Consider the following 20,469-nt stretch of genomic DNA (forward strand, 5'->3'; position numbering starts at 1 on the left):
GCTATATATGTTGTAAAATAAATTGCTCAATACGTAACTAGTAAATACCACTTAGTCATAATAAAAATTAAAGTCTAGGGAATTGTTAGTTGTTTGCTCTTATGAGCCACAGAAATGGCTGCTATTTTCTGATAATTTGCTGACCATCCAGGAGGCCCATATTTGAGATTCACTGAGAGGGAACTCTCTGATCCCACACTCTAGTATGAAGCTCCCTGACTAATATAGAATATAACCATGATTCATTAATTAACTCAATAATTCAGCAAAGATGGGCAGAATGTCTCCTCCCCATTGTCAGTGTATTAGGGGATAGGAATAAAAATATATATATTGCAAGGCTATGTTAAATGCCATTTATCCTTTAAATATAGGCTACTCGGGGACACCCAAGGATGGGGACATGGATGGAGGAAGTAGTTGTTCAGGGCTTTTGCAGTTGTTAGCCTTCCCAATACCCTTCTCCTGTTGTCAGGGGTATAACCCATGTGGCACATTTGTCAGAACTGGAAAGATCTCCTTCCTCTCTATGGAATCAGTGCCATGCTGCGACTCTATTTCAGCTCCCATTCCTTCACTGGTCAGGCACCCTTGTAAGCTACAACCTGTATGACTGCAGTGAGTTGAAGGTTTATATCCTCTCACATTCCAAAATTTGTATATTAAAACCCTAACACCCAATGTGCTGGTATTAGGAGTTGTGGCCTTTGATTGGTGATTAGGTTAGAAGGGTGGAGCCCTCATGAATGGGATTACTACCTTTAGAAAAGGGATCCCAGACAGCTCTCACACATGAGGATATAAGGAAAAGACAGAAGTCTGCAACCAGGAAGAGGACCCTCACCAGAACTTGACTGTGCTGGCACCCTGATCTCGAACTCTCAGCCTCCAGAACTGTGAGAAAAAAAAATTTTGTTATCAGCCACCCAGCCTATGGTACTTTGTTATAGCAGCCTGAACGAACCAAGACAGCAGTCCACAGTAGTCTCATGGGCTCTTCTTTCTCAACCTTAAGGTTTCTGTTCTTATGTCCTCTCCCCAAAGAGGACAACAATATGCCTTTTATTGTGTTTTCCTATTTTCTATGTTGTTCAAAGTGCTTTTCAAACACCCGCTCAGATTGGTCAGATGAAATATTTTAAAACAAGAAAAAGCAGGTACTATTCTTTCTTTTTGAGAATGTGTATAATCAGCCAGGTGAATGAATTTACCTAATAATTTTCACTAGGAACAGGAAAAGCCATGAACCGTACAAGTTCGTGACTTAAATGTGTGACCTTGGGCTCTCCCTTCCAGGTGGCCCCTTCACCTTCTCTCCCCAACTCAAAGAGGCCTTCCATATCCCATTCTTAAGGAATGTGTTGCCCAGGTTTATCACACATAATTGTGGGATGCTATATTTAGGAAATGCATATTGCCACAGGAAATTCTCTCCCTCAGAAAATAAGTTAAATGGAGGGATTCCCTGGGGGAAGCCAGAGGCCAGGGAGGATATTAGAAGCAGGTAGGTTTTTCAGTCCCTGAATTCACAGTATGAGGGTCTCCCATGTGTGAGGGTCTCCTCCCACATACACCTCCCACAGTGTGAGGAGCCTTTCCCCCGTGGGATGAACTTGTGGTCACACAGAACATAACAGGAGGAGCTGGCAGCATGAATGAGGTTTTCTGAGACTAGTCAAAGAGGTTGGAGACAATCCATAAAGGTACCATACACCTCATTTTACTCCACACACACATTTATACAGTGCTGGGCAAAAGTCATGGTTTTAAGCTTATACAGTATGGGAGCTCACAACATAAAAGTATTTTATTGTAAAGCTCTTAATTAAGATACTACTAATCTAATTTGTCTCTTGGGTAAATCCATTTTCACAAATAAAATTTGTTTAAAATAACTTAGACATAACTTAGGTAGCAAATTAATTTAAGTATATACATCACTTATTGATGTGTTTTCATTTACTTACTCAGAAAAGTAAACCTCTCCCTTTTTAAAATGGCAGTTGGATTTATTGCCATGACATTTAAAGGTCTTTTAAAAAGTTTTAAATATAAGCTTATGTAAAATTTTGCTAAATATTTTGAATTATTATGTTAACATTTATTTAATAATTATCTCACCCAGTTTTGGAACAACTTTAAAACTAATTCAAAAAATAAAATGTTGAAACAATAAACAAAACTCCAAAACCTCAGACTTAATTTTGTATTGATCTTGACTATTGTTAATCTAGAAAAAAAACAAATGTGAGCATCCTTCTGTTGTGGAAAGGATACTTAATTTTACAAGTAAACAGAAGTTCATCCAGTCACATGGAATTAAGAATCCAGGAAGATCAATGTAGTGAACCCAAGATTTTCATCATAGTTGAACTCAAGATATTCATCACTTTAAACACAGAGACAAAACAGTATTAACAACCAATGTTACACAAATTAAATCTACACAAATGAAAACCATACCATCTGCCCCCATTTCAAATTTCTATAAAACGGGTCATGTGAATCTAAAATCACATTATAAAAATTTGGTTTTGGCCAAATGAAGTTCTTTTGTGAAAGACTCACAGATCTTTCAGCCCTACTGAGCACTAAATCAAGCTTTTTTTTTTTATACACTCTGCTGAATTTAGACAATGTTTTTTGGCATTTTGAAAAATTACTAAAGTTCAACTTTTTACACAATTGTTTAACATAATCCAAACTTTACTTTCATTCCCACTTTGAAATCAAACCTCCTATTTACTTTATTATTCTTGTTATCACTGCCACACTGAGTGTTTCAGAACAAACACGGCTTTCTTTGGATCGCTATGCATTCTAATTCATTGCCAACTTTTACAAGCCTTTTCCACACATGCAAAGAGAGAGCTGCAGAAAATCCACATGACAACAACAATAACAACAAACCTTTGAGAAGAATATTTTACTTGAAATTAGTTGCTTGCTCATCAAGAAATCATACATTAGAAGATACATTTACAATATATAGAAAGGCTGCCTGTTAAAAGCCTTCAGAACACATTAGTAGGACTGCTGGTAGTAAGACAACAGATTTTTCAGTTCTGGTACAAACTCCCCAAGGTTTCTGTAGGATGAAATTTCTTCCCCCACCATAGAAAACCAGGAGCACTCTTCATACCATAACAAGGTGCATCTTGGCCAGTTTCAGTCAAGGATTCTGAGGCATCAAGGAAAGTCACAATAAGCTGGTAATTTTCAAGGCTTGTCACCATCCACACTCAGTAAAACCTGTAGCTGAAAACTGAAAGGTTGTCGAGTACTTACAGCCCTTGTCAGATTAGTCAGGGCTCTACAAATGTCCAAACCCAGCTTCCAGGATGCTCTTTGCAGTAACACTTAGAAATGAGTTTACTGACAAGTAAGCCTATTAACAAATGAAATGCGCATGGACAAGAGTAACTAACATTGCTTAAACCAAAACAGATCTTGACTTCCTTACCTTAATACTAGGAAGCATAGTAGCTTTGTTTTTGTTTTTGTTTTTTTATAAGGGGGTACTGAAGTTTGTTCAACAGCAGCAGGCCTTGCTCAGCCCCCTACTCCACAGGGAATTAACCGTCACATTCCAGCCCTGTCATCAGAACAATGAAAGGTGAATGTTGTGCAAAACAGCTTGGGACCACTAACTGATGATGTCATTCCTCCCTTATATGGCTCATTATTGTGCAGATTTACTTTGGTCTGTGAGAAGGGGTGGAGCTGCCCAAGACTGGAAGGGAAGGCAGCTCTTAAGAAGCAAAGCAAGTGAACGGGAATTACGCTCCACACTAAGGGAAATGCATTGGGAGAGGCATACATTTGGGGAGGAAGAATGAAATAAAGAAAAGTTATGCATAAAATGTCAAATGGGCCTCACTCCCGATTTTTCAAACTAGCTAAACTCTATACAGTTCTATTCAGCACATACTGGAATTTAAATAGGGATCCCACTAGAGCCTAATCTATGATTCAGCCAACAGGAGAAAATTCATGTTTCAACTAAAATGCCAGTTAAGGTACATGGTATCTAAATGAAAACACTGCAGTATGGCTACAGAATGCCAAGTACCTTTCATTTTAAAAATCATTTCATCTTTACAAAATATTTTTACTTGAATTTTTTTCCCTAAGTGTTTTTAAATGGCAAAAATTGCTGTCTGCACAAACAAAAGTAGGTGAATACATTCAGCTAAAGTTATAGAAGTGTCTGTATCATCATTTATACAAAATGTTTTCAAAAGCTTCTATCATCTTCAAATTAGTTGTCCCTCTTCTCTGTTTTTTCTTTTCTTTTTTTCCCATTGTTTCCTCCTCCCTTCCTTCCTCCCTCCCTCCTTCCCTTCATTCCTTTTTTCCTTCTTCCTGAGAGAGTGTATGAGTGATAAATCTAGTCAAAAAGACATTAGGTAAATTAAACATTCCAGTATAATTTTTTCTAAGCCATATGCATAGAAATATATGTCATTTATGTTATGAAATTTCATTTCAATTACAGAATAAAAGCACGATACCAGATAAATTAGTCAAATTAACTTTAAGGTTAATAGAATTAAATGTTTGCAGAGCATTTTTAAGTCTTCAGATATCTTTTATACTACGTAAGTATAAGCCATTATGTTATGGCATAGAAAAGAATATGAAAAAAAATATGGTCAAGACCATTGCTTTCTTACATCCCTAATGTTCAGTCATGCCCTTTGCTCTAAGAATATGTCTAACTTCTCAACCGCCTGAACTGAATATAATAATTACTTCATGTTTCAAGGTTGTAGTACTAAATAAGTGTGTTTTCATTACAGAGTTATAATCAAATAATGTAGCTTTCTGTAAAAGTTACATAAAGCAATGTTCATTGTTAAGGTAAAATTACAGATACTAACCAATTAGTTATTGTTTTGTTTTTTGTTGTTGTTTTGCTTTTTAGCTATTTTTTAATATGGATGAGGAAACTGACATTGAAGAAGAAAACAAGAAACTATTGCCACTGCCTGGCAAGGCTGCACTAGTGCTGGGGGAAGAGGTGTCTTGGCAATTGATTGACAGACTTAATCTGGGCTTGGCAACTACTTGGAAGGTAACCAAAGGGTATATTTTATAACTCTGTGGCTTCAGTTAACTCAGCTGTATAATAGGGATATGGGTTTTAACTTACAGGGCTGTTATGAGAATTAAATAAAATAATGTAAGTCAAGGCCACAGAATCTGATGCATAGTGGGCCCACAATATATAATATGTTTCTGCACAGTTTAATTTTGATGATGGTAGGCAGTTTGTGAAAATATAAACTTGTGGTCTAATTTTGACAGGCAACATAAACCCATGTGAAAAAAAAGGGAATCAAGGGGTCAGGACTGATTATATAGTCAAGCTGCATCTTGTACACGGTTTGCTTCTAGTGATTCAAACTTGAATTATAGTCCTGGGGAGGCATTGCTTATGTTCAAGCCATATTAAATCAATATTTAGAGACAAATGATAATAGCAAGGGGAAATGTTTTATTACCTTTAAAAAACCTTTTTTAAAAATACCACAAATGTCAATCACAGACAGGTTTTTTTTCCCTCTGTTTAATACCACTTAAACGACTACATTCAAAGTTAAATTTAAAACTCCACTATTAAGACTCACTCAAAAAGGCTATATTTATTATAATTAATTAACACCCCCTTGGCTAAATAGCATTGTTTATTAGAAGCCTCTTGGAACCCAGAGATGTTTAAGTGATGCTATAACCCTTCTTAGAGTCACAGTAACAAGAAACGTCCCACTATTAGCTTCTGAAGGGCAGGGTTCTTTCTGTGTCTTTCTGTTTTCAGGAAGTATCTTGTATTCACTCATTCAACAAACACTTAATTGGTTGCCCACCAAGGACCAGGCATTATCTTAGACACTGGTGCCTAATTTTTTTTCTATGAATCATATACAACCTTTCTTTCTTCAACTGCTTAGCACATATTAACTAAAATGTATACTCCAATGTAATATAGTGCATGTGGAAAGTATTATTGTGATTATAGGTCCCTAGGTCGAGTCCTAAGTCCACTATGAGTGGGAATCTTCTAAAAACAATTATAACTTTTTAAAGCACTGGATCCTACAGACAGAGTATCCAGGCTCCTATTATCCTTTAAGCATCTGGTTGCCATTAAGCATCATGACCTGACCAAGTGACTCTTTAAAACAAGTCTTCCTTCAGTTGCTTCTTTTTCAAATTGATAAGGAAAAGAGATGTAAAGAGGACATGATTCCTGAATTATGAAAAAGATCTAGTTTAGCATATGGCAAGTTGGAAGTTTCTCAGTGTATGTGGGCAATCACTGGGCTTGCCAATGCAATATGCTTTCATCTCACGAAACTTTTTTTTTTCTGTAGCAGAGCAGGGTGTGCTCCAGAAATTCAAGAAGTGGATGCATGGCAGGGCAGGAAGAAGAACATCATAGGATACACTAGAAGCACTGCACTTGCCTTCCTTAGTTGGGGCAGAGGTGCATTCTTCCAAGATTCCACCTTGGAAGCTTGGGAATGGTGTATCAAGTCTGGATAATAGTTCTTCCCACAATTATGCCTTCTTCCTTGGGAATAACATAATCCAAAACTTACAGTATGTTACAGATTCCAGGAGAAGTGAGAAAAATCTGAGAGCACTGGAAAGCTGAGTAAATCAGAAAGTACTAGAGGAAGGAATGGTAGTGTAGATAAGAACACTTTCCTGATTTGAATACAGGTTTTTTACAGAAGTTGTTGTGTGTTATTTAGTCACATTGTACTAAATGACAAAGACTAGGTAGTCTAGAGCATTCCTCCCCTCTGAGAGCACGCTGGATGTGGTGCAGTCATAGTCCACCATTTCGTGTTTCTTTCATGCTTCAGGTCAAATGAATGTGCATCCGTAAGCATTTAAGAATACAACAAATAAAAGGAACTCTCAGTGACCTCTTATATGATACTAGGAGCTATGCAGAAAATATTTTTTAAAATCCTTAAGGCACAGCATTTCTGAACTTAAGAGGAATGAGTTAAGACTAAGTAAAGTTGACCTCTTGTTTGCAGTTAAAGCTCACATTCAGCCCCTGAATAATATTTGAATAGTTTCTTGGCTAAGAGTTCACATCCAAGAGCTGAATATGTTACGCAGTGAACATGAAAGACTCAAACTTTGATTAATCTTTTCTGCTCAAACTTTTCACCACCATGAAGCACTTTCCAAACACAAGCATTCTTGGAAAAAGAGTGCACACACAGTCAAAGAGCCAGAGAGGAGCAACCTACAAACATTGAAAACACCACCTTCCCAAGTTTCAACCTCCTCTCTGGAGTCCAAGATTTGTAATGCTAATCCGACTACCTTTTTCCACTCTAGAAAAAAAGTAAAAATACGAAAACAATGTAGTTATTCACTGTAGTGATACGACGACAACACATTTTTCCAGCACTTTCCTTTCTTAGCTTTTTCTTGGTGTATAAGTTTATGCAAAAAAAAATTTACTTGTTATTTATTGTGATGACAAATGTCTGCCAATTTAAAGCAGAATTCCCAGAGTTTTTTATTCCAGAAGAATAATCTCACTTATCACTTTTCCATACCCGATTTTGCCCATGAGGCTGAAATAAACGATTAGATCAATTAAAAACTCAATCCAACTAGTTTGGAATGCAGGGAACAAAAATTCCCCTCAGTTGTTGGAAATGTTCACTTTTAATACAGTTGCTTCTATAACCTGGATTAATTTATTTTCTCTGGAATTTATACATCTCACTGATGCTTCAGTTCATGAAAAAAAATCCATAGGAGACTTCGATTTTGCATTTCTGACATAAAGAACATCTGTTAAAGTTAGAATTGATCTACAGTTGATCATTACAGTTGCCTGGATTACAAGTGATAGTTTCAGTGTATTGATAGGTCAGAAAGCATTTTTAAAATCTGTTACTACAAAGCACTAGTTGTTCACTGTCTAAATGTTTGTCACTTGGGTAGACTCTGAGGCTGTAACTACTGATGGAAAATTTGTCTGTTGAAGTCTCATTCTAACTGGACATTATTTCCTGATGATTTTCATTCTGTGTTTCTTAAAATGTCTCATCTACTCTGGTTCCTGAGGACTCTCTTGTTTAATTAATGCTTATTTATCTCTCTGAAAAACAGGCATGAATTTTCATCTATATACATAAACTGAATCACAATCTACTTTCATCTAGAAATTATAGGGTAAATCTGTGCTAGACTTTCAAAATAAGTGAATTTGTATCTGGACTCTGCTAAATAACACAACAACTTCAGTAAAAAAAATACATGCTTTTAAATCCTTCAGTTTGGTAGACTATTAGGCACAGCTCTTCACATTCACTTTTTTTTCTCATTTAAAGCAATTTGTTTTATGCAGCTGTTGGGAAAAGAAAATTAATATTCTACAGATTATTCTAATAAGTAAATTTAAGCTGTGTTTAATCCTTTCAAGATATAAAGTGTGGGGAGGCCAGGCACAGTGGCTCACACCTGTAATCCCAGCACTTTGGGAGGCCAAGGCAGGGGGATCACTTGAGGTCGGAAGTTTGAGACCAGCCTGGCCAACAGGGCGAAACCCAGTCTCTACTAAAAATACACCATTTAGCCAGGCACGGTGGTGGGCGCCTGTAGTTCCAGGTACTCAGGAGACTGAGGCAGGAGAATCGCTTGAACCTGGGAGGCAGAGGTTGCAGGGAGCCGAGAGCACACCACTGCACTCCAGCCTGGGCAACAGAGCAAGACTCTGTCTAAAATAAATAAATAAATAAATAAACAATATAAAGTGTGTCCTGTCACTTCCTTTTATTTTTTAAATATACAAATTTATAGAAATACAGCAATAAACTTATGACCCCGGCAAAATAACTCCAGCACTTCCTCTCCCAAAGGATGCTTCTAGTTACCACATATTTTATTTCTCATAAAATTTTATATGGCTAAAAATCATAATATTGCTTTTTAGAATAGAAAGTAAGTCATGTTTTTCCAGCTATGTATTTCATAGTTTTATTTTATTCCTCAAATATAATTTTTTATTACGTAGAATTTATCTGTCCTTTGGAAACTTAAAATGTAAATGCTAAATTTTCTTCTGACGCAAACCACAACTGTTATATGGATGGTTCTCCTGAAATGGTAGACACTAGATCAGGCCAGAGGGAAATACTCTCACTAAAATACAGTCAGTTGTTCCCAATGTTTACAAATAAAGTATAGGAGCCATACAAAAAGATGACTATGATAATGGTCATTACTAAGGGACCCAACTTTTGCCAACTGATTTGGAATGCCATCTTTAAAATATATTACGTTTTTATATCTATATAATCTATCTCCAGAAATTCCATCAGCTCTATTGGTCTGTCTGTTCATGTACCAATACCATGTTATTTTATGAACTGTAGCTTTAAAAAGAGTTTTTGTTTCTGCTAGAAAACTTTTTGTTTCTACTTGTTTTTGGTTTCAAAATTTGACTATTTTTGCTTATGGGTTTTTGTTTTTGTTTTTTTTGAGGTGGAGTCTCACTTTGTCGTCCAGGTTGCAATGCAGTGGCATGATCTAGGCTCACTGCAACCTCTGCCTCCTGGGTTCAAGCAATTCTCCTACCTCAGCCTCCCTAGTAGCTGGGATTATAGATGCACACCACAATGCTCAGGAATTTTTTTTTTTTTTTTTCTTGTAAAGACGGCGTTTTGCCATATTGGCGAGGCTGATCTCGAACTCCTGACCTCAAGTGATCCATCCATCCCGGCTTCCCAAAATGCTGGGATTACAGGCATGAGCCACCGTGCCTGCCCGTCTGCTTATGTATTTTTCATATGAACTTTAGAATCCCTTAATTTAGTTCCCATACTTAAAAAAAGGTATTTTTAGAACTACATTAAAAATTTGATATTAGGATTACATTAAATTTGTGAATTAATATTGGGAGACTTGAGGGTTTTTGTTTTGTTTTGTTTTTTTGGATTTTTTGAGACAGGGTCTCACTCTGTTACCCAGGCTGGAGTGCAGTGGCACAATCTCAGTTCACTGCAACCTCTGCCTCCCAGGCTCAAGTGATCCTCCTACTTCAGCCTCCCAAGTAGCTGGGACTACAGGCACATGCTATAACACCTGGCTAATTTTTTTTTTTTTTAAGATGAGGTTTCACTATGTTGCCAAGGCTGGTCTTGAACTCCTGGGATCAAGTGATCTGCCTGCCTCAGACTCCCAAAGTGCTGGAATTACTGGAGTGAGCCACTGTGCCAGGCTTTTGACATCTTTATGATGTTGAGTCCTCCAGTCTTAGAATATGATCCTTTCCATTGGTCTCAGTCTTTTTCATGTCTCTAGGTAGCATTTAAGATACTTCTTTATGTAGATCTTTCACATTCTTAAATTTATGCCTAGATATTTTATATTTAATATAGTTTGTATGTAATATAGTTTATATTATTTTGTCATTTGGAAATATGAAAACTACTGATTTTTGCTTACTGATTCCATGTAATTTTGTACTTTGCTATTTTACTTTATTGAAGTCTCTAATTGTTTGCAGCAGGTTTTCAGTTTTCCTGAGTCTACGTATAATTAAGTACAATAACAACTACCCTCAAACAGTAGAAGAGCTCACTTTTCCTACACGTTGCATTGTTCTCAAAATGTCTTAGTTTGATAAACTGTAAATCATGATTTAGTGAAACTTGTATTGTTTTCCTCCAAGAGTTTAATACACAGATGAGTAAAAGAAATGATCCCTTTAGGTATTACATGCTATGCCTTGTGAATGGGGCTATATATTCATTATCTCATGAACATAAAATGCTATAGGTACTTGGTTATCTCCATTCTATTTAAGAGGAAACCAAAAATCAGACAGGTTAAATAACCTATCCAAAGTCATAGACCACAAGTGATAGACTTAGTAACTGAACTCAGAGTTATCTGTCTCTAAATGAAATGCAGAAGACTAAGAAAATAACTGTCTCTAGGTTACAGATTTTATGAGGGTCTCACACCATGTAGCTACAGTAACCTAGAGAAGAAATTGACTGCAGTTGAAGAGGTAAAACTTAGTTCAGATGATCCTCTGAAGGTCACAAGATATTTGGAAGCATATCATATGTAATCTGAAATGTCTCAATACTGCATTATTTCTCCTCAGCACACATACAGATTATTTTACCCATGAAGTGGTACTAATTGCAGGCCTCACACTCACGTGTGCAAGAAATACAACAATCTTCATTTTTCTGTATCTTTTATAATTTCTATTTGGGGTCCCATTCCACAGGTGACAGAAACTTCATCTTAGTTAATTATGGATATGCTCACCCAAGCCTAGTTTCCTTTAGTAAATTCAGACTTCGGTCAAGTCAGGATCTCCTGAATTCATTCTAGGGCTTCAAGTCCTCATTTCTGGAGTTGCGACTAACCTCTGGGACCATTAGGAAGGTGGGTGAGAGGTCATCTGCTCAACATTCTTCCACACAGGCATCCTCTGAGATGCACACTGTGGTCTCGGATCTCAGTTGCCAATCTGTCCAAGTTGCTGATCCAAGTCAGTCACAGTTTCATGCTCTTGACCAGCCCTACCTCAGCTATTTCCACGGCCTTTCAAAGGCATAGGGAAAAATCTAGATATTCTTTTAGAGTGGCAGGAAACTGAGGCTGTATCAAGCTTTCTCTGACTAAACATACTGGTCACCATTTTTACTCTTTTTCTCCTGAATTCTTAGAGGGAGAACCACAAGTTTTGCCACTCCCTTTGACAAAGACTAAATTGCGCCCCTCAAAATTCATATGCTGAAGCCCTAATCCTCAATGTGACCTTATTTAGAGACAGGACTTTAAGGAGGTAATTCAGGTCAAATAAGGTCATAAGGTTGGAGTTCTAATCTGATAGGATTGGTAGTCTTATAAGAGTTGGAAGAGAGTGAGCTATCTCTACATACACATGAACTGGAAAAAGCCCACGTGAGCACACAGGGAGAAGCCAGCCATCTACAAGCCAACAGAAGAGGTCTCACCAGAACCCAACAATTCTGGCATCCTGGACTTTCAGCCTCTGGAACTGTGAGAAAATACATTTCCATTGCTTAAGCTACAGAGTCTATAGTGTTTTGTTATGGCAGACCAAGCAAACTAAGATACTCTTGGACTCCACCTGGTAATCCCTTCAGTCTAGAATTCTCCACACCAACTCTCTTTGGATTTTATATTACTCTCCATCTTTGTCCCCTATCCACTCCCCACAAAAAAGCTCTGAATAGAGCCTCTTATTTTGGACTACCCCCTCCTACAGCATAAACTTCTCTTGCTTCCTTGTTTCTATCCTCTCAGAGAAACATCTTATCTAAATGGGAAAGAAGAGGGGTGATAAACAAAAATTGGATCCACTTGATTACATATTCTTTCTAATGCTATACCTGGATCCTTGCTTCTGATCCTATACACCAGATATTGATTTCTGTTCTCCCCTTTAGTTGTGACAAATTTCTCTTGAGGCAGTGGTTGCTCTTGGGTGACTACTCAAATGGGGACAGGCCACAAGGAAATAGAAAATACTAGGTTAAAAGATCCAATTACTATCGCGCTATAATACATTTTTTATAATTGAGCATAGGCAAATGATAATGTGAAAGCTATAACAATTTTATTATTGTAACCCTTGGTCACTGAGGTTGTAAGAACAGAGCCACCCAGATTACTTAAGATGATGGGAGTTCTTAGAAAGAATATGCCAAAAAGTGAATAAATACAGAAAGCTGTCTCCACAGCCAGATAGGCCCAAAGAGAACTGGAATATTGTTCATCATTGTTTAACATACACCTGCAGTTCCAGTAACCCAACAGCAATGCTTATGGCCCAGTGCTTGTCATCCCTTCAGAAGGAGGCATCCATTGCAACCCCAGCTATGAAGTAGCTTTCTTTACTCTGAGAATTTCTATGTTCTGGTGTGGTTTTTTGTTTGTTTGTTGTTTGGTTTTTGGTGGTTTTCTAGGTTACTGTTGTCCTTTCTTCTTTCTGTTTTGTATGTCTCATAAGGGTCTCAATGGATTAGCTGACCACCATCAAACAGCACATGCCAGGCCACCTCATCCACCTCAGTCTCTCTAATGTCTAGGATATCAAAGGTTGCAAACTAGCCACTTTAAAGACAAAGTGGCCAGGAGATGGCTTTGTTCGCCACACATTATTTTATCAATTTGAGTCAACATTGAAAAACTGGAATATCTTACCAAAATCAGAGTTCTATCATTTTCTGAAACATAAGAATTGACAACACTGGGCCTACAAACTAAAATGGGGTCAATTAGCCTGAGCTAAACTTTACTTTTCCTTGGTGGTCAGAGAATGGCCTCTTCAGTCTAGCAGTTTCAACCACTCATGCCATGTATGCTGAAGAGCTGGGTCAGCTGGCTCTGGAGGCACTTGCATTGGAGACCTCTGTGACCTTTGTCCAGGACAGTTGTCAACTTCTCTAACTGGTTGTGACCAGCATTTACAGGGCCACATGACAAAAAGAATGACAGCAATGTGAAAGGAGCTGCCTCCATTTCTCTCAGTATGAGGCCTTTTCCGCAAATTAGGAACTTCAGAGTTTCAGGGACTATCTGGTAATACCCTGAAAACTTTTTGAAATAGATCAGCTCTCTGGAGGTTGCAGTGAGCTTTGATCACACCACTGCACTGCAGCCTGAGCAACAAACAAAGCAAGACACCAACTCTAAAACATAAAAAATTTTAAAAATGTTTTTAAAAAGATAAACTCTCTCAATGACTGGTTCAGATCTAGAGAAACTCTGCCAACATGAACATCTACCCTTACTGGGTTCTCACTATTCTCATATTTAAATGTCAAATACTGTCCTCTACTGTTGCTTTTCTTAGGACTCTTCTAAAATAAGGGATATCAAGCACCGGGACTAAGGCATTCTTACATAGCTTGTTGAAATCACTTACAGTAAAGTGTATTTCTTGCCCATTTTCGCTCAAGCCCTCCCTTTCAACATTTTTTTCCTATAATCAGTTTTCTTTGATTATTATCTCATCCTTTTGTACAATTGATATAGGAGTTAAAAAGAAATTACTTAGGCAGATAGTCAGAGTATGGAAGTCCTTGGTAAGGTTTTCCTTTTAATGAAAAACAACCCCCAAATCTTTTTTTCTAACAAAGAGCAGCCCGTAAAATCGAGCTGCAGACATAAACAAGCAAGCTGGAAGCTCTCACAGGTGAATGCCAGCAGATGGGCCCACGGGAATATACTACCTGGGACTAGGCCTGTTCAAAATGGCAGGGCCATCTTCTTCTTGCCAGCTGCATGTACAGTAAGGAGCAGACAAGCTGGTGCCGGCCAAGTGGAAAACCATTTGCATAATAAGATTAGGCGGGGCGACCAGCCTTTTCCGTGCGCTATGTAAACGTCACATCTGGTCAAACCAATCTGTGAGCTCTATGTAAATCAGACACTGCCTCCTCAAGCCTGCCTATAAAATCTGCTGCGGTCAGCCATCTTTTCATTTTTGGACACCTCTCTCCCACAAAGAGAGAGACAGCTGCTCTGCTCTCGCCTTTCTTCTGCCTATTAAACTTTCTACTCCTTAACCCACCCACACGTGTCCGTGTCCTTAAACCTCTTGGCGCAAGATGAGGAACTCCGGGTATTTACCCCAGACAGCAATGCCACTTCACAATGTCATTAGGGTTCTTTCTGGTCCAAGTTCTATTGCTGTGGTGGTGGTGATGGTTATAAAAGCCTAAATATATTGAATCTAATTAACTAAAATTTTCAGTTAAGCCAAGTTAAGCCCTAAAATCTAGAAAACATCCTTACCATTTTTATCTATAGTAAAACGTGATCAGAACTGACATTTAGATTTAAATATAATCTAATAGGCTCTGAGTTTATAAGGTAAAGAGGCATCCAGGTAGTAGCACTACAAGATCCTGAATCATCAAATATGACTTAACTGGATTTTGTGGTATATTTTAAATTTTTTTAAAGAAAGGAAGTTTGTTTGAGAAATATCTTCTATAGCAGTAAAAGTAAATTAATTCATGGCATAACCCTTGATTAATTAGAAATTTCTGTGAGTCAGATAACCCATTTTCCTAGGCATCCTTGTTAACATTATAATACTAAGACTTTAAATAGAGTCTTTAATCAGAGGCTGTTAGCTCATTAACTTTGAGAATGAGAGTGCTATGAAGCTTGGGAAAAAGCTCACATCCATCCAAGACCCAGCATTTTTGTATAGGTGGAATCTGGTGAAATGAACCTCAAGGGCATTTTTAATGGGCTCCTTCATATTTAATCCAGGGGGGTGCCTGGTAGATAAGCAACATGCTCCTAGTTCCACAGCACTGATAGTAGGTATGTTACTATCCTATGTCTTTTAAAAGAAGTGACTCTTCTAACCCCAAACTTTTCAACCCTGGGAAGCTACCTTTTTAAGTTACTTTGCCTGGTCCCTTCAAGTAAGATGTATCCTCACTTTCTTTATACCACCTCCCACCCACCTTATCACCCAAAACAGACACCCCAGCTAGGGGTAACACCTCATCACCTCAGCCTCCTTTACTTTAATCACATTTTTCCAGTGGAAAGTGGGATTTGCATATTTTAAGGGTAAGAGGAAATGGAAGGTGGAGTTTGAGTCTGCATTATCTCAGAAACTATACAACATACTCCAGCTGGGTCATTGGGCCTCTGAATTCTAATTCTTCTTCTTTCTTGAAAATTGTCTATTCCCAGCAATTTCCTTCATCAGTGGGATACTGATATTAGGCGGTATGTCTTATGACCAAGTGAACGTCTGTGAATTTGAATCCTAAACAGGCAACAGAATAGGTATGCAGTTCAAGCCACTGGTCAACTTTCCAAGTCACCTTTCTCCCTCTGTGCATTGAAGAAATAAGGTGTTCACATTTATCAGAAGGTAAGAAGTTAGGAGTGGGAAAAGCTATTTTTTTCTTACTGAATAAAACTCAGTTCAAACCCTGATTCTGCCAATTAATTATTGGCAAGTGTCCTTGGGGGAAGGAATTTAACTTCTCTGCTTCCTCATCTGCTAAAAGGGCTAATAATTACATATCTTATAGTTTTGTAAGGATTAAACAAGATGGTACATGTGTCTAGCTTATCAGGGATCAATAAAAGTTAACTGCTTTTGAACAGCTTCTAGCAGAGTGCTAATCACAAAGAAGAAGGCTCAGTTGTTTTCTGCTCTTATGTTCCACATATGGATTACTTTCTGCTTGTTAAGACTTGAGTATTTACAAAGCATCAGCAACCTTTTTCTACAGAGTGCTTTATTTAGATTCTCTGAGCTACCAGTGAGAAAAGTCCATTTTGCTAACATGCTTTTGAGATATGGCCACTAAACCTAAAAAACTTAAGAATAATGTTCCAGGGAACCAGATATGAATCTTTTTCTATAAAGTGGATCAAGAATAATTCCAAAGATCCCAGTCCACTAGAGCAAGTTTTCAGAAACAGTTGATTCTGACTGGTCATTCCCCCACATAGGAAAGTATAATCGTGCAGACTGTCCCATTATCCACCAGATATATGACCAACCCCCTGTTCACACTGACTTAAAGGAAGAATACCAACATGGGGCTTGAAAGCTTCCCTTCCATTCAAACCCCTGCTCTTACAGTCTCTGCTTCACAGGTTAAGGGATTTCTCTTGAGATGCTGATTTGTACTTTAAAAAACTTAACTTACACTTGGAAGGCTTGCTGCAATATTATATGATGATGTAATTATTTATGTAGTCCCAGCTGAGCCTATAAAATCCAAAAGTTTTAAAATCTCTATCTACAGTGATAGATCTAGACAGCACTCCTCCACATCAGTTATACACACACACACACACACACACACACACACACTTCCCTCAAATATTTCTGTAAGTCCCAGACCACTTTTTGATGTAACTGTGTTCTCTCTATTTTGACATTCTTGGAGCAGCCCTAGTGGAGCTTAAGATTAAAATCACGTCTTGCAGTTCAAGCAGAGAGTAAAGTACAGACTCTGAAGGTGATCTCATGTGCTCAGAATTATGCCTTTAAAAGTCAAGTTGACTTGAAATATGTATGGACCAAACCAAATATAGCATTTAGACAAGGGGGATTTCTTTACCCAGCCGGAATTAATACAATAAAAAATATTTTTGTCTTTATTATTAACAGTGCTAATTAAGCCAAAACATTTTAAAATGGTGTTTTCTCTTTTTAATTTGGGACTATAACTATTTGTAAAACAAATATGCAGTAAATGATGGTAACAAATTATGATCACAGTTTGTTGACTTAGAATAAAGGAAGCCCAGAACAATATATTGCCCACCTTAGGTACTTAATTTGTGGAATTTTTATACAAGATGAATTAAGCAATTCCTGAAAAGTGAAAAATAATTTATATAGTTTTTACACTTATAGGGTCTAGGTCAGTGGCAAAACGAGGGAGTTAATTTGGAGGAGGGCTTTATTAAGTGCCCCCATAAACCTCATTAACCTTCCATGATAACTACCCCAAGCAGAATGCAAGCTAAGTAAAACACTGTGTATGCTATTCAGATTCAACTTCAAAACAAGTCCCAGGCTGCTCCTTCCGAGAGACCACTGTGCCAAAGCTTCTACCTTGACATTCTAGAGACACTGTTGGTCCTAATATCTCTGTGCTTATATCTTCATGATAACAGTCATTCTGCCTTTCAAAATTTTGTGTCATAGTTTGGATCTAAGAGGGTAGGGGTGGGGAACCTACACACAAAAATGAAACGTAAACTATTTGCACAAAGTATTCACTTGCCCAAAAGTGCTAGAGTAGTGGCCTGCACTGTGTGATCTTGGTTGAGTTACATAATTGTTCTAGGCCTCAATGTCTTCACCTGTAGAATGAGGGATTTGAAAGGGCTGATCTCAAAATCTTTTGCAATATTCAGAGCCTCAGATTCAAACAACATCAAACATCTGAATCTGGATGGCTTATCAACAGCTACTACTGATCCTGTGAGCCTGGGTTCCTTTTTGTTATCTTTAACCATTTTTCTGGAAGAGGTGAGAAACCCTTACAGAGTAGGACAAATGTGGAGAATGGAGCTGAAATGCTTCTGGTGCCCGGAGAGTCCCTGCTCTGCCCCGCCCCCAACCTCACCCCTCCACCTCCAAATCAATAAGCCGCCTGGAATGGAGACAGCCTGCAGAGTCTCACCACCGGCGGGAGAAGCTGAGTGAGTGATTATAAGAAGAAAACCACTCAAGCTTATCTCAAACTTCACTTTCTTCCCTTACTCATGTTCACAGTAGAAACAAAGGGAAGCGTTCCCGAAGCAAAGTTCTTGGCTGTGCTTTTTGCTCACGGAGACTTTTCGGGAAAAGGGGAAGGGAGTGCAAAACAAAAAGCAAATAAAGGACTTGGAACAGTCTATAGGACACGAGGACTCCCACTTGTTCTCAAAAATGCCGTTTCCTTATTAGCAGCAGTCCAGCTTCCCCTGCAGGTGCTGCGGCCGCGTTGCTCCTCGGCGGGAGCCTCCTGGAGAGGCTCTCTGGCAGAGCCCCAGGGATGCAGCGACCCGGCCAAGGTCCGTGGTCCGTGGTCCCCGCTGGGGAGGGGCTCCCCGGCAACTTGGCCCGCGGGAAAGAAAGCCTCGGGGTCAGCCTCCTGCCAGCTCTCATAAGTAGATCTAATTATGACCGCTTACTTCAAAAAGAGGATTTAACCCAAAGCAGATTTAGCAGGGCAGTTTCCAAAGGGTAGCAGGAATCCCAGGCTTGACCTTTGAAAAATCCCAAAAACTTCGCTGCCCCGGGAACTCGGCAAGCAAGTCACGGCGGACGCCTGAGATCGCAGAGAAATTCAGAGACGCCAACTTATCAATCAGGTCCTACTAGGGATGTTTAATTTAGAATAAAGTGTCTGTCAGAGAGTGCCCACGGCGTGTGCACTGGTGGTCAGTCAGAGTGTTGAGCTGAGATAAAACGTTGACAGAAAAAAAAAAAAAAAAGATTTAAGCACTAAAGTATAACTGATTCCATAAAAAATTATTTTAAAACATAAAGTGGTGTGAAAATTAGTGAGAGTCAAAGGTCTCTTAGTGAATTCTTATCTAAAACGTGAAAGTTTGGTGACATATCCCAGTGGTGCTGATGAAAGTATCAAAAGCATGTTAGGGTAATTTTTTTAAAGATTTTTTTTTTTTTTACTTTTAAAATTTTCTACATAGCATTTTGCTCAGGAGAGGCTGTTGTAATTGTTTTAATAAAATTAAACAACTTCTATGAGAGAGGGGATTAAAATTCTTAGTCTAGAGTTGACCAACATGAAGGTAGTAAATAAACACATCCTGCATAGGCTTAGTGGATCCTGAATATAAAAATACTCTGTGAACTATCATGCTCTCTATCTGATTATTTCAATTACTCTCACAGAATATAAAAATTAGGAAAACAAAAAACAAAGAAAAATAAACAGCCTGAATAAGTATGGTCACTCCGTCTACACACTTTTATTAAACCAACGACTCCGTAAGTGAACTTATACTACCTCAGGCATTTAGCTTAGGTGGGAAGCTAAAGAAAAGACAGATATCTGGTTCTAAATCAAATAATTTACAAGGTAATGAAAAATAATTCACACAGGTGCTCTCAGAATTATTTGATTTTCGATATTCTAAAAAGTCAATATCAAGTTGCAACTTTTTTACCTGACCACATTTCCACCACAGGACACCTAACCAGATGATTGTTGTAGATAGTCTTGTGCCACATAACGACACTTCTGTCAACAAGGGACTGCATATATGATGGTGGTGTGCCTGAGGCAGCACAAGAGAGCATGATAGTTCAGAGAGTACTTTTTTTTTTTTTTTGAGACAGAGTTTCGCTCTTGTTGCCCAGGCTGGAGTACAATGACGCCATCTTGGCTCACTGCAACCTCTGCCTCCCAGGTTCAAGCAATTCTCCTGCATCAGGCTGAGTAGCTGGGATTACAGGTGAACACCAACATGCCTGGCTAATTTTTGTATTTTTAGTAGAGACAGGTTTCACCATGTTGGCCAGGCTGCTCTCAAACTCCTGACCCCAGGTGATCTGTCTGCCTCGGCCTCCCAAAGTGCTGGGATTACAGGTGCGAGCCACACGCGGCCACCACAGAGTACTTTTATATTCATTACCATTAATATTCATTATACACTTCATATTTCATTTCATTTGCATAGGACTCTAAATAATTTGTTGACATGGGTCTAGTGACTTACTACCTTAAAGGGAGAACAGTGAGTCTGGTATTCACGGCCATTTTCCCCATTGTATCCCATAAGATTATAATACCATATTTTTACTTTACATTTGATATGTTTAGATACACAAATACTTACGATTGTGTTATAGTTGCCTGCAGAATTCAGTAGAGTAACATGCTGTACAGGTTTGTAGCCTAAGAGTAACAGGATGTGCCATATAGC

General features: G+C 38.3%; 1 protein-coding gene across 5 annotated transcripts in view; it reads right to left on the reverse strand.

Annotated features, from left to right (window-relative positions):
* The window catches only part of FILIP1 (filamin A interacting protein 1), a 239,185-nt gene that overhangs the window by 34,931 nt on the left and 183,785 nt on the right, over positions 1-20,469 (reverse strand). Inside the window, exon 1 of one of the 5 annotated variants that reach the window (XM_063666335.1) lies at positions 3,464-3,593. The exons of 3 other annotated variants lie outside the window; for them this stretch is intronic. The gene's annotated coding sequence lies outside the window, so the exon portion shown is untranslated. Of the gene's footprint in view, positions 1-3,142; positions 3,307-3,463; positions 3,594-20,469 lie in introns of those variants that run through there. One more of the 5 variants, XM_063666334.1, reaches the window with a different exon arrangement.

Source organism: Pongo pygmaeus, chromosome 5 (genome assembly GCF_028885625.2).
Source record: "Pongo pygmaeus isolate AG05252 chromosome 5, NHGRI_mPonPyg2-v2.0_pri, whole genome shotgun sequence".
Classification (NCBI taxonomy): Eukaryota; Metazoa; Chordata; class Mammalia; order Primates; family Hominidae; genus Pongo; species Pongo pygmaeus.